At 32.6% G+C, this 15,114-nt stretch overlaps 1 protein-coding gene across 1 annotated transcript in view; it reads left to right on the forward strand.

Moving 5' to 3' along the window:
* Positions 1–15,114, forward strand: part of LOC135130638 (gamma-sarcoglycan) — a 321,177-nt gene that overhangs the window by 178,299 nt on the left and 127,764 nt on the right. The gene's annotated exons all lie outside the window — the stretch shown is intronic.

Genomic DNA, 15,114 nt, shown 5'->3' on the forward strand with positions numbered 1-15,114 from the left:
CAACAGAAACAAACGCGCTTCTTTAATGGAATCGACACCCAAACGAGTCTGAAATCAGAAGATCTCTCGACACACAACGAAAAAAGGGTCACGACCGTGTCAGGATCCTCGCCCTGATTGACATCGTTTGCTAGATTGGAGGCAATTGGATGGACGCAGGTGTATGCAAACAATGAGGCCATCGTTTGGGGATTGCTCGTATTCTAGCAACGCACATTTCTATAAACAAACATAAACAAAGGTTATTTGAAAACGATGACATCAAAATACTATATATGGCTGCTCGTCATATTGTTAGGCAAATAATCATTAACGGGTCGTGCACCCATCAAATATTACGCGATGCAAGTTTAGAGGGACACAAATTTTCAATCAGGTTTGGTTATGGATTAAAGTTACTTTTATAAAGGGACATTTAACTAATTAATTAATAAATAAAAGTAAACATAATTTAGAAAGTCATTTCAAATTCATATTAATATCTTATTTGCTGAAATATAAATAATTCATGTGCACCTAAGGTGAATTTTCTTCTGAAATTTGACATGACCTAAATAGTTAGCAGTGAACCAAAATATATAGTTATCTGGACTTTATCTGTTAAAGGAATAATTTGCTCTATGTACAAACAAATTATCGAATTGGGGTATCTAATGAAAATCTACTTAAAACAATGTCAACAGTTATTTGTTAAAACGATACAAAAAATATAATGCTGAACATAAATATATACATCAAAATCCAGACTCATTATTATACTGATCTTAAAATGAAGAAGAAGGTGAGTGATGCAATTACCATTAAAGTAAGTAACAATCTTCTAAATTAAACACCTGTAACGCTTAAAAACGTTTAAGGAAGCAATTTGAAACGTATCCTTTAATATAATTCTCGTTCGTGATTTTTTTCGTAAGCTAGTCCTATTTCATCAAAATAAATATTAGCGCCCTATCTATCATTCCCTACGTGTATTCATCACAGCCTCCCTTTATATGAAAAATTTTGGATCATACGGTACTTCAGAAATAATTGCATGTTTGTTGACGATTCTGCGAGAGCCACAAAATGTTTCCATAAAAATCTTCCCAAATTTTCGGGAAAATGGAGTGAGTCGATTTGATCAATCAAAACAACTTAATTACGTCTGCCATGTGTAGTAAAGTAGCAGAGGTGCGACTGAACTGAAAAGCATTTACTCGTAATTTAAGACAAATGGCGATAACGCTTGTCGCCACACTACACGTGAGAGGGAAACAGGGAAACTAAAGTAAACGATATTTTCTACGAATTGTAATACTCGGATCAAAGTGCGATAGTTCAGACTTTTTTATTGCTTTGACTTCTGCTTATTAAATAAAACATTCTATCCGTTCTCAAAAGTGTTTTTATATTCATAATTTATTTTTTATTATTCATATAGCTCCAATGAAAGTTCAAAATAATCAGCACGATTGTTTCAGAGCTTAGCAACACAGAAACAAACAAGCCATAGACATCAGATAGATCGAAACGGCAAGACTGTTTTTGTTTTCAACAACTCTATCGCTCGGAATGTTAAAAAGAAATGTTGTGCACTGAAAGTTTTTTATTAGTTGCACCACAACTAATTTATTGATATATTCATAACTTACAATTTTAATAATACTGTATATATTGCCATTAGAATTTAAAAAATAAAAATTACTTATCGCTTATTGAAAACCCGAGTTTACGTAATATTTATTAAGATATCTTCTTGAATACTTTTATGATTTTATTGTAGAAGTTACAAGTCAATAATAATACGAAATAAACCAACTCTGCTCCGTAAACGATCGCTAGATTAATTAGTTTGATTACTGTTTACCGAACGAAGTTATCTAATAAATTTGACAAAACAAAGAATTTAATCAAAAGTTATTTTAGTATTTTTGTCAGTTGCTGTCAAGGCTAAACTGTCTTAAGAATTAGTACGTTTTTATTTGAATAATGCCTGAGTTATTAAAACTTATCAATCGACCAATCTATTAGTAGCGTCGACATAAAAACACTTCTTAACGAAACTTCTGCCTCTAAACTAAAGTACTGATGAAAAAAGAATGAATTAATTAATCTCTAAGTGGTCAGTACAGTTTCTATTAAATATGAATACATAAATACAAGACATTTTCTTAATAACCTTAACGTTCACTATTAAACGGGCCTAAGCGTTTTTCTGGACATTAGTTCAGGATAATAGAATTCATGTTATTGCCAAAGTTATCTGTAGAAACTCTTATTCCAAGTAAATCTTGCTCTTTTTAACATTATTAGCAACATTCAAAACATTTTATAGTTACCTAGGGTCATGACGTGCTCTTCAAAACTCCATTAAAACTCCGGTCTATTTGGGCAAAAACTAATACAGATACTAACAGTGAAGTAAACAACTACCGCGCTAAACGTAAACTCTACCAATAATTATGATCAAAGTTACACAGGTTGTAGGTATATTCGACTCAAATACAGCCTCATCCCACTAGTTGATATTGGTCCCATCTAACAAATTTGACCGCCAGAGCGACACATACGTACTAGGTACTTTGAAGCTTTGTTTGCAAATTGGGGACGAATTTAATTTATGTGTTACCGGTGAAGAGAGGGTGTTATAAAAACCTGTTTGCCTCGCTGTAACATTTTCATTGAATTTAATTACAAACCGACTTAATGAGATTTCTAGTAGTGTCATTGTGATGATTTAACGTATCAAAGCTTTTTTACACTGTTAAATTTTACAGCAGAATATTTGTTTTAAAATGCATGGCTCCAAAGTGAATTTGCCGCACTAGCTCTAACTCAATATGGATAATTGATGTTACGACACACTGCATTAGTTGCCCCAGACTCGATTAACTTTTCATATCAAATGCTTTTTTGAATGTTCGTTTCCAGTGACGTAAAAGACTTTTGTTGTCTGGATAAAATGGTTGGACTTTCAAAATAACAGTGTGGACCACATTTTGTATTATTAAAAAATATATAATGTTTTAAAATGTATGCACATTATAAATAGTTTTATAACCAAGAAGATTCTTGGCCTTTGTGGTGTGATCATTCTTTTACTTCCCGAACGAAACACTGTACTACAATTGAGTCCATTGGGCGACTGGCTACTTTTATATTTTGTCGATGTATCATGTCCCCTGCAGTACGAAAAAATAGGTTTTCCTTTTCAACACTAAGTCTGTATTACCAAAAAGCTCGTGGACTTGCTTCCAAATCTCATTCTTTTTACGTCAATTGTTGTGACCTGTCTTTTGTTATTACCGCAGTTAGTGAAACTTGGTTAAATGATTCCGTTTTCACTTCTGAAATATTTCCTTCTTATTATAGTGTCATTCGTTGTAATAGAAAATTTTCATGGATTGGTCCCTCTAGAGGAGGTGGAGTATTAGTAGCATTCTCAAATAAATTCAAATATACGGTAATAAATACCAACCGATTTGGTACTCCTCATTGACATAATCATTTTATGAAAATATGATTTTCTTATTTGTTGTTTTATATGTTCCACCAGATGTTTCCGTTCATGATTTTGAGCTTTTTTTTATTGCCTTACAATGTATGATAATGTATGAACATTCGATAATCGTTGGAGATTTCAATGTTTTTAGTCTTTCAAGTAACACTCATAGTAGCTGCCATAAAAGTTTAATTCTTAAGCAATTCTGCAGCGTTGTTCAACTATCACAATTTAATTCGATCCTTAACACTAATAACAGATTGCTGGACCTAGTTTTTTCCAATGCAAATACTACCACCTTTAATATCTGAAGATAAGCATGCCCATCTAAACTTTAATTTTGCTATGTCTAGTTTCACTTATAGGTTTTCCTTGGCAAAAAAAAACACGCTATAACTTTCGCAAAGCAACTTTTTAAAATTATATCATGACACCAACAATGTGGATTGTTTTTTTTTAAGCCAGGAAGATGTTAATGTTGCTCTTGAGGGTTTTTATTTGTGTCTTTATAAGTTATTTGATACATCTGTTCCACATGTAGCCACTAGCTCTTCGAAATTTCCACCTTGGATTACATCTGATTTTAAACAGAATATAAAAACAAAGACGATAAATTCTATATCGAATTCAGGCGATTAAGAACTATAAAATTAAAAAACAAATGGTTAATGATCAACTGTATCTAAATCACATCCAAAGCAATATCAAATCCGATCCATCATCTTTATGGAGCTTTCTACATTTGAAGAATGGTACTTCTAGAATACCGGATCAGTTAAGAGATAATAACGGAAATATATTTTCAGAACCTCAGGATATTGTGCATGCATTTGCTACTGCCTTTGCCAATGTGTTTACTGTTAACGACTCTACTTCTATTTCTTCAAATTCTTTCTCAATGTCTTCCGTCAGCATAGAGAATTTAAGTCTGATTATATCAAAAAACCTCTGTCCATCATAATTAACAGGGCACTTAGAACAAGTACATTCCCGGACCTTTGGAAAATTGCAAGAATCAGTCCTATTTTTAAAAAGGGTGATCCATCTTTACTATTTCCATTCTAAGCAATTTTTGACAAAGTTTTTGAACAGGCATTATATAAGTAGTTACATTTACAATAATACTCGTTAGCGTATCAGTTTAGGACAGCATTAACTCAGAACTGGTAGATCTACATCTACAAACTTTGCAGTGCTTGTTCAAGATCTAACTGGTGCACTTGATAAACGAGAACAATATGACTTTTCCCGAGCTTTTGATGTTCTTCCTCACGACATTATGTTAAGCAAACTTAGTACCTTTGGATTTAACTATCCCCTTCTTAAAGTGATGGAATCTTACTTAATAAACCCTAACAACTAAGTATTCTACAATGGCTTTTCCTCTTTTCGTTTTTTGTCAAGTTCTGGAGTCCCACAAGACTCTAACTCTTCAGACTATTTATCAATGACCTTTTGGAATGTTTAAATTGCACTATCTTAGCTTATGCTGAAAATTTATTCTAAAATCTCAAATCTTTATGATACTGAGCTTTTACAAGGTGAACTTCTGTATGAGATTTTAACTAAGCTTAGTATTTTATGGTTCTCTTAGAATTAAAGGCCGAAGTAATTACAAGAAGATATATATCTGTGTCGTTGACACAAGTTTCTTGAATGTTAGTATTTTTAAAAATATCACGAAAATACTCTCCATGCCTTCCTTTTAGGACGGTTACAAACGCGAGTTTCTAAAAATTAAAAAAAAATTTACTACAAGGTAATCAGAAAATCGTGAATAAGCTTGATGTTATGATGTCGAAAAACCCCTAAAGAACTCAAAAAAAATTACAAAATTCCTGAACTAAATGTTTGAAATAATTAAACTTCAAAGTTGAAGAATTAACTTCATACTTCTGATATGTTTTAATGTGAACTTGATGAATTGAAAATCTAAAATTCCCCGGAAAATTGTCTAAAATCACATCTCAAAAACAGTGAACAATCAATTCGTGAATTGTAATCACAGGGAAGTATTAATAATAATATTTAGCTGTACATTAAGACAGACAGTTCAGAATTACCAAGTTAATTTTTCAAGTTTAATATTTTTGAAAGTTTGCTTCCAAGTATTTTTCAGCCATTTTTTAATAAAAAGAAAGAAGAAAAACCAGAATAAGATGCATTAATAAAGTGCAACGAGTTTTATTGATATTTGAAAATTGTAATAATTAATTTTTTATAACACTGTAAAAAGACTCAATTTCTTTTAGAGGGTAACAAACCGCATACCTTTATTTGTCTCTCCACAAAGTATTGTATCACGGATTTTAAAAATAATCATATTGCGAGTTTTTTCTGCACCTTTCCATTGCTAAAATATTTCAAGAAAATTAAAATAACGTGGCGACGTTGCAATGAAATTACAAAAATAAATTTTAGTCTTAATGCCTAAAAAGGGATCAATTAGAGTATGTAAAAATATATGTGTTCCTTTAAAAAAAAACTAAGTTCTGTGTTGCCCTTTGAAAACGGACAAAACACTCTGTATAATTGAAAGAGATTTGAGTGTATGGCCCTTAAAAAACCGTATAATTTTTGTATTTTTTTTTTTATTTCTTTTAACGAGATATCGAGGAGCGCTTTTTTGAGTAATTCACCTGTGTATAACATATTCTAAGGTTATAATTACGGCAATAGTACAATCCGGTCCATTGTGCGAAAATCAATAACTAAGTATTACATTGAAGAGAAATCACATTTGTGGGCTTGTCGCACGCTTTCTATCAAAAGATGAAAAGACGTAGATATATGTTTTTTTTATGAAAACAAAGGAATTTTTCATTGTATTAAGATGATAGCCTATTAAAACAGTTTTAAAACTCTTTTTTCCTTTTATCGGTTATTTATCAGATAGCAAGAACTTTTAAATAAATCTTAATTCGGATGTGTTGATCTATAAAATTTCAACACATCGTGTGATAATACTAAAAAAAATTATTTATAAATGTTTTTAAAAAAACTAAGAAATGATTGTAATTATTTACTTAATATGTAATTAATTTTATTTTGTGATTATATTATGCGGTCATTGCAGTCCAGAATTCTGCGGCATTACTTGGTTGCCTAAACTATATTAATTTTTCATATCAGATCCTCCTTTTGACTAGCATATGAATGTTCGCTCCAGATAGCGCAAAAACGTTTCGTTGTCTCGGTAATTTACTCCTGTTTCCGAAAATTAACAGCTCTGATTATCTGCGGGTATAATGGAGTTAAGGCTTGAGAAAGAACAGAGGAAAAAGCAGTCGGATTACTGCCGAAACCCGAAGTTATTAGCCGATACCGGCCGGTCGAAACCTATAACTTAATCTGCAGAATCTCCGGACGACAGTTATTGTGGTGGGAGGGCCACCAGACATAAAGAAGAAATAATAGAGGCCGGTAGATGGATGAACTCACAAACGATAACGTGATTAAAGACATGGCCACTTTATTAACGTGCCCAGGTTATTGCTGCTGAATTATCTAGAACTGATTTTGCCCTAACGCCGCACCTGTTTCCCGATTTAGAACAGCGCTGCGCATCCATTTTCGGAGCGCTGAATACTGTATATATGAAATTAGTGCTAAGTGTTGCTAGGTTTGTCAGAATAGTTGATAACCTTTCGACGTGCTAAAGACAGTTGCCATTGCTGTGAAAGTGTATATAGAAGAAAAAGAAAAACGTATCCTGTAATTTAGGACACAATTTTCCTAACGTCAATTTTTCCTTATTATGCGAAAATAATGACAGCGAGACAGACACACAGGCAGGCAGACAGACAGACAGATGGCGGATAGAGGGATGACTATGAACTACAAAACTCCTAGATCACAAATTATGTAGTTGTCACTATAGTGTTAGTTCTTCATCGACTTGTTACAAACTTGATGTTGACACACTAACATACTAAATAGTTATTCTGTTATTCAGTAAGCATATCCACCGTAATTTACTTCGTAAGATTATTGTTACTCTGTGTAAAGTCCTAATCGATTAATTCGTCTGTTTACGATCATTCAGGGAGTTCACACACAGATTTCCAGGTACGATTAATAAATTTCGGAATAAATAAATTTTAACCACAAAACGGAACGGATTAGCAAGAGAATGAGACGACTCCCTGCGGAGAGCGTGGAGTATAATATGGTAAACGCAGATTGAGTATTAGTTTTTTTGTTACATCCTCAACGTCTACGAAAAGTTTATAAAGGACAAAAAATGGAAAATCGATGACAAGTGTAACGGGAATTAATACCAGTACATTTATTACAGCATTATTATTAAACGTATTTTTATTCTCTTTCAGGATTTGTGAGGTATATGATTTTTTGGGGTTTTAAATTTTAATTGTTCTCATATATTGTTACCGTTCCGAAAAAAAATCCAAAATGGTTCGAGCGTTATTGAATCAAGCTTAATATAAAACTTGATATATTGTTTAATACGCAAAACTATCAATTTACGTCATCTTCGCAGTATGATAATAATTGATATCAAAATTTTATATTGTTCTTATTTAAAAAGTGATAACCAAAGAAATGTGTAACAGGAAATAGTTTCGATAAATATTTAATTTATGTTGTTCTGACGTTCATCATACAATACGAAAATGTGGATTTCTCTTTATTATCTCTCTGATGGTGAGTGAATAATTTTACGAAAATGTCGAACCGATTCCTTTGAAACTTTACCTGTCCATTCATTTTTGACCGTCTTAGAGAGCAGAATCACCAGAATCTCTTACAAAAAATTAGTGACATCATCTGAATATACTTTTCCATGGCTCTAGCCAGTTTTCAACTTTAAGTGTAAGGACTAACCTTAAATAGTTTAGTTAAGAAGAAGATTCTATGTAAGCATCTTTTTAAATATTGTCTGCGTAATACTACTACCACCAAATTTTCCAGAATTTACTTTTAATATATTGATCCATTATTTTTCTCTTATAATAATTAATATGTTGTTCTTAAGAAGTGACATTGCAAACGTTTGTAATTTTCACACCGTAGTTTTATCCCCAATATTGGGTAATTAAGATACTGATAAAAGTCAGACTTCCTACGAGCTGACTGGGGTTAGACTTTTTGCGTGGTGTAGCTGCTATACCTTGAAATAAGAAAGAGCAAGATAAGTCGATAGTAGCAACTAATTTAACAACAGGAAACAAGTCCGCACTTGGAAATATTAATTAAGAGTAGTAACTAAGAAGCTAAACAAATAAAACAAGCCAAATGGATGAAATGTTATTCATGATGACTGAAATAATGAAAGAGGTAAAAGAAATTAAAGAGTTTAATAAAGCATACGACGAAGAAATCCAAGAGCCTAGCAATGAAAATCTACAACTGTAACAAGTCGCATGCTACCTAGAACTGAAAGTAAAACAACTGGAAAGTACAGAAGAAATAGTGGAGAAAATAGATAAGTAAAGCTAACAAAGGGAATAATATTATTATCAGTGGAATCAAAGATCAATAGCAAAGAACAAAAGCTATGCTACAAATTTGACAGAGTAACAAAAACTAAAAAGAAAAAACAATGAGCAAAAATACTAGAAGAAGGTCATTTGTTTATGTATAATGGAGTTAAACAAGAAGAATAAGCGGCATCGGCAGGTGTTGGATGCGTGATTAATAAAAAAACACGCGAAAAATACTTACTAGAAAATGGGAAATACATATAAACGGGATATTTATAACAGAAATGGATTTAAATGGGAAGCTAACCACTACTATTAAAGAGGTCGAACGATTTTATCAAGTCCGACCTTGATTGTGCTAGTCTTTTAATCCGAACACTCTTTCTTTATTTAACTAGGTAAGTAAAGCTACGTACTCGTTTCCACGCACAATTTTTAAAGTGATCCTCTGAACAACAATATCATCTCCTATTTGTCACTAATTCAACATTATTCGAGAGGGAACCGAGTGTTCGGATGGGAAGACTAGCACAATCAGGATTTTACGTCATAAAATCGTCTCTCATCCGAACACTCTTTCTTTATCTAATTAGGTATATGTTTAAAAAAATATGATTGCCGGTGTGAAAATATGTGTATCTATAATCCAGATAGAAGTGATTACAAAAATTGAGGTTTTCTTTAACAAGAAGAGGCATAACCGTCCTGCTGAAACTCAACGCATTACATAATCTGAGAGTTTAATTCTGATACAAGACCCCGATGTTAAAATTTTACAAGGTCTGAGAAAGGATCTATATCCTAACACACTGATCTTTGCAAACAACCGTAGAAGTCGCTACATGCAGATGCCTTAGCATCAGTTTCAACCGCGTGTAAGGTCTGGTTGATCCACATACCTATTGTATTAACGGGAAACTCTAATATAAAATATTCAAGAAAAGAGAAGAAAGAAGAAGAGAACTGCTTATATTTGAATGTGTATTCCGTAGCCTGGATTACTACCGTGTCAGTATAGTGGCGAACAGCTACAGTGTGGGTGCAGTAGGAGAAGGAAGGCTTTCAGATAAGTCTTGTAGTTGGTTGAATTTTTCAGTTTGATGCCCTAAAAGATCGACGACATCAATTGAATTTATGCAGGGTGGTGAGAACTGAACATTTTAAAGTGTCCGGCCTGGCAGTGTGTATGCAAAAATTACTGGTAAAACTCAAATTTTGGCTGGTGCCTCAGCAAATGGAAAAAAAGGCCCGCTGAATTACACCCTTCCATGACAAAGTGTAAGTTACCTGAGGCAAGGCAAGGAGTTAAAAAATTTAGCCTGGGTGCAGTGATCGAGTCTAGAAATTCTACATATGCTGCTGATTGCTGATATGCTTACCGCAGTTACAGCGTTGAATACGCTAGAGGATGGGCTGGATTGAAAGCGTAAGAACAAGGATATTTGTGCTATATCCTCAATATTTGATTATGGGAAAATATCCTTTAGTAAAATTACCAATGTTGATAGGTCATTTTAGAGTTACCAATAGACCCTCTGCTTTTTTAAGAATTAAAATATTGAATTTCTCTGTATAAGAGAAAAGACAGAAAGTATAAAAGGAAAAAAGACCGTAAGACATCGTGAAGAGAACAATGCCAGTATCGAGAGACCATGCCACAATTGAGATTTATGTTAATGTCCATTCAATTTCTGTATCCCTTCTGTTAATTACATAACACTGTTTTGTACGAAACATTTGAAATCCTTTATTTTATACATTTGCTAAGAAAACGTCACCTAAAAAAGTATAGTTAATTAAATATATTTACCTTAATTTTTGCTAGCTATATATGTACGACCATTGACGGATGGGGGCGACCCAGGTGACTAATTATAGGAGATGAGATTCAGAGGATGTAAGGATGGAAATGAGAACGTAGTCTTACTACTCTAGTTAGTTAAAAATTGAGTGCTCGTATGAGAAGACGTGCCCCAGTTGCTGTATATGGCCCAATTGACGACGAAAATACCGACAGGAACGATAAATTCTGGAAATTTTGAATCTGATAAGAAAAAGTAGAAATATCTGAGTTGCAGGAGATATGAAGGGAAGAGTGGAAAACAAGACAACAGGAACAAGAGTAATAGGCAAACATAGAGAAAGTGACGTATTCTTATCGCAGATGTAACAAGCACAACTAATATTCATACAGGACAAAAACGGAAACTATTTTGAATATTCCCTGGGATACAAAAATCTATATCTTTACACTAGATAGTGTGTAGACTTTAAGATCTTCGAGGGGATACCTTTCCTTCCAAATCCGGCATTCCACCGCGTGCAAACCAAAATGACCTATTTTGCAAACTTATATCCAGCTCCTCACTTCTGGAAAGGTACTGTATTCGAAAATTCTCACAATAATCTGGAATTCTGAATAATTACTTTTGCAAAACTGGGAAAGGTGTTACTCGAATGACTATTTAAATAAAAATCATGGCGGCCCTTATCTTTTCTGTTTCTTTTTAGAGTTGGGTCCAAAAAAGTGTCGCCAGTACCGGATGATGATAAGGTCAATCTTGAAAATAGGCGGCAAACCGCAAACACTGTTGAGTAAAAAGTAGCTGTTACAAGAAGACCAAAGGCTACTGCATGCAAAATAACTTTATAATAACAAACACCTTCTTTCACCACAAGGGTGTACACAAATTTACGCAACAAGAACGTACAACCACGAACAGATCAATTTATTACGGAGTTATTACACATTAACGGAAAGACGCAGTCGAAAGCATATAAAAGAAATAAAAGTAACGAGAGGACCAGAAGTCAGTAGTGAACATTACTTACTGACACTAAAGGTTACAAAAAAACAAATGAAGGTAATTAAGGAAGGACAAAAATGAAACAATAAGTAAGGGAGGAAGATACGATGTACTGGTTGAACAGGAAATTCGAAAAATTCAAAGTAACGCTAAAGGAGCCGAATATATTTTGAATGTATTAAAAAAAATGTTCCCAGAAACAGCAGAAAAAGCACATGGTATTCTAAAAACAAACAATAAACAAAAACATACAGTAAAGTGGAACCCAAAATTAAACATTATGCAGTGAAAATTAAAAGAAAAAATGAAAAAAATATTTGAAACACGTATTACAATGATTACAAAACACAAATAATAAAAATCAAAACATGGTGAAAGAAGAAAACGACAACAGCTATATGAAATTTGGGGAGAAGATGGAAACTGGAAACGAAGAAAATAAAAAATGCAAAGAAATGAAAATACAAGACAACAAAATTCTGCTGTAAAGGACAAAGACGGTAAAATCAAACGATGCAAGACACATTTTAAAGCATTATTAGATGAAACTAAATACATATATAACACCTACCTTAAAAGAAGCACGAAGTCAATTCCTTATCTGCTGGCAGAAGTGTAAACACATATGTTCAAGCCAATCAAATTATTGAAAACACAACACTAAGCAAAACTAAGGAATACTTTGCATTCATAGATCTTGAAAAAACTTTCGACCGCGTACAGAGGGATAAAATATAGGCCGGACTAAGAAGACGGAAAGTTAACAACAAACTTAGACAAGTAATGATAGTAGATAAATATAAAGATGGGAATAATTGTGTACAAAAAGAACTAAAAGAGACATTTCAAACACAAAATGGATGAAGGCAAGGACGAGTAGTGAGTCTTGTTATGTTTAACATGTTTTTAGACGAAATAAGTACTTAAAGAATGCAAACTGAAGCTCAAAAAGCTACAAGTAGGATAGAGTGTTCGCTTTCTGATAACCCTGTTATCACGACGAATAGGTAAACACGATTCTAGATAAACTTAATAAACTTGGGACCAAATAGTAAAAAGAACAAAGTAATAATGATAACTAAATAACAAGAATAAATACATTTAAGCAAAATGAACGAACATCTAAAACAAGTAACAAACTTCAAACACCTGGTAACAATAATCAAAAGTGATGGAAACCAAGAATTAGGCATCAATACAAGGCTAGAGAAAACGTTAATAACTTATCATCTGATGAGAAAAAATTTTATCAAGAAGAATAAATTTCAAAGAAAACATAAATGACAATAATTGAAGTTAAATACTGTCCAATATTAACGTACGGATGCGAAATGTGGATTTTCACAAGAAGCATGGAAAGTCAAATTCAAGCCACAGAAATTAAACATCCTAGAGCGGTCGAAGAAATAACTAGAATTAGAAACGTGGAAGAAGAATTAATCGATCGTAGAATATGTAGAACAAAAAGAGCTGAGTTGGTGGGTACACTTATTACAAAGAATTGAGGAAATACAATAGGTACGAAAGATATGGGAGGCAAAAACAATAATAAAACGACACAGAGGAAGACCAAGAAAAAGACGTTTGTAAAAGGGGAAAACAATAAACTATTGAAAGAAAAGTCAAGATCGGATACAATGGGAAAAAGTTATTTCTACAAAACTTTCCTCAGTCCTGAAGTACAATCGAATAAATACAGCTTCATCAAAAAATTATAAAATTTAAATTTGGTAATTTTATTTCTTTTATGACAACCCCTATAAGTTAAAATAAAAATATGTGTGGACTGTTAAAGTACAGATAAGGAAGCATGCTCTGCGTATGTTTCAAGCCAGTTTTTCCTTAAAAAAATTTATGATGACATCATCATGACATGATCAACATTTTAGCAAAGATACATATATCAGTTTAGATAATGGCAGTGTATTACTAGTAATGACATTCCTGTATACCTAAATTTTCGGTAAAATGGAGTAAGCCGTTATTGATTTGATCAATGAAGTAATTTGCTCATTCATTCATTTTTATTGGGTCACCTATATAAGTACAATATATAGAAGATCAAAAGTACTTATTTTTTATTAAAAACATCTACTATCTTTTTGATAGTCATTCGTGTATCGACAATTTATTAAATCTGAAACAATTAATGAATTATTTCTAAGCAAGCCTATTTAAGGCCTACTCCAAATCAATACAGCAATTTTTTTGTAGTAACTATCATTCTTTCTCGCTGAATAATGTAAAGCATTGTTATAATTGTAATTTTTGTTGCTATTTTCATCCCAAATACTTCTATATCGAGACTACCGAAACCCAAACAACAACTTCAAATTTATTTTTCATTTATAATTTATACCAGCTGCTGCATTTTGTTTTATTGGTCGTAAAGTGTGATACAAACGTGGCGGATAACTTAGATTAGGTATATGTACATTCATTAGGCCATCCAGTGGCGTTTAATGGCGTAGATGATATGCTAGATGTGCTTTTTAGGTACACTAAATGCTGATTCTAGTATAAAAACTGCAAGTTAAAGCAAACTATATGTTAAGATTGCATTTTGTTGTTTATTATTTTTCCTTGCATTGAGTATATTGCCACACTGTTTAGCAAGGTCGTTATCTTGCAATGTGGTGGAATGTTTTAGGAGTTAGTAGTGATTGCATTATTGGTCCCGCCATAGTCACTGAGGAAAATTCCCGGAAGAGTCTAGAGGCTGCATCCTCAGGTAGCACATAGGTCGTAGATGGCAATCGATTGAGAAAATAAATTTTAATTTATCGCTGTCATGACGGCATGTTCTTGTTTTTTCCTTATGTTGTTGTTATAACAATAAATAATAATGATAATTAATATTAATATCTCAAACATGCCCACAGAAATTCGTAAGTATAAAGCACACTAATAAGTCTTCAAAATTACACTAAAAGTGAAGTGCTACAAATTATCAATATTAACGGAAACGTTTCTTTGTGCAATGGTCCTAATCTGGCTCTTCAAAATAACTAGTTTTCTCGTTAATTGACGAAAGAGTGACAAGAAAGTGTGGCACTTACCAAATGAATACTTCGTTGTATCCTTTAAAGCAATGAAACCAAATGGTAACTGGTTTTCCTTTTGTCTTGTCTCATGGCTAATAAAATTTGAATTTTTTCGCATTTTATAACTGTTAACTTTTGCGTAAACTGCTTTTGATATAAACATGCAAGGTAGTGGAAGAATGTTTAGTAATTTGAATAGTTCTCGACATGAAAACTTAAATTTTGTTAGTAAAATTCATTCAGCTTTTTTAGAGTGAAAATATTTTCAATAGTTGCCACGAATTACCCTATATTATTAAAGTAACTAGATCTGTTATTACATTAAAAAGTGGGGCAAA

The sequence above is a fragment of the Zophobas morio genome, unplaced genomic scaffold (assembly GCF_036711695.1).
Source record: "Zophobas morio isolate AGI-343-1 ecotype UQ-CSIRO unplaced genomic scaffold, CSIRO_AGI_Zmor_V1 ptg000002l, whole genome shotgun sequence".
Lineage (NCBI taxonomy): Eukaryota > Metazoa > Arthropoda > Insecta > Coleoptera > Tenebrionidae > Zophobas > Zophobas morio.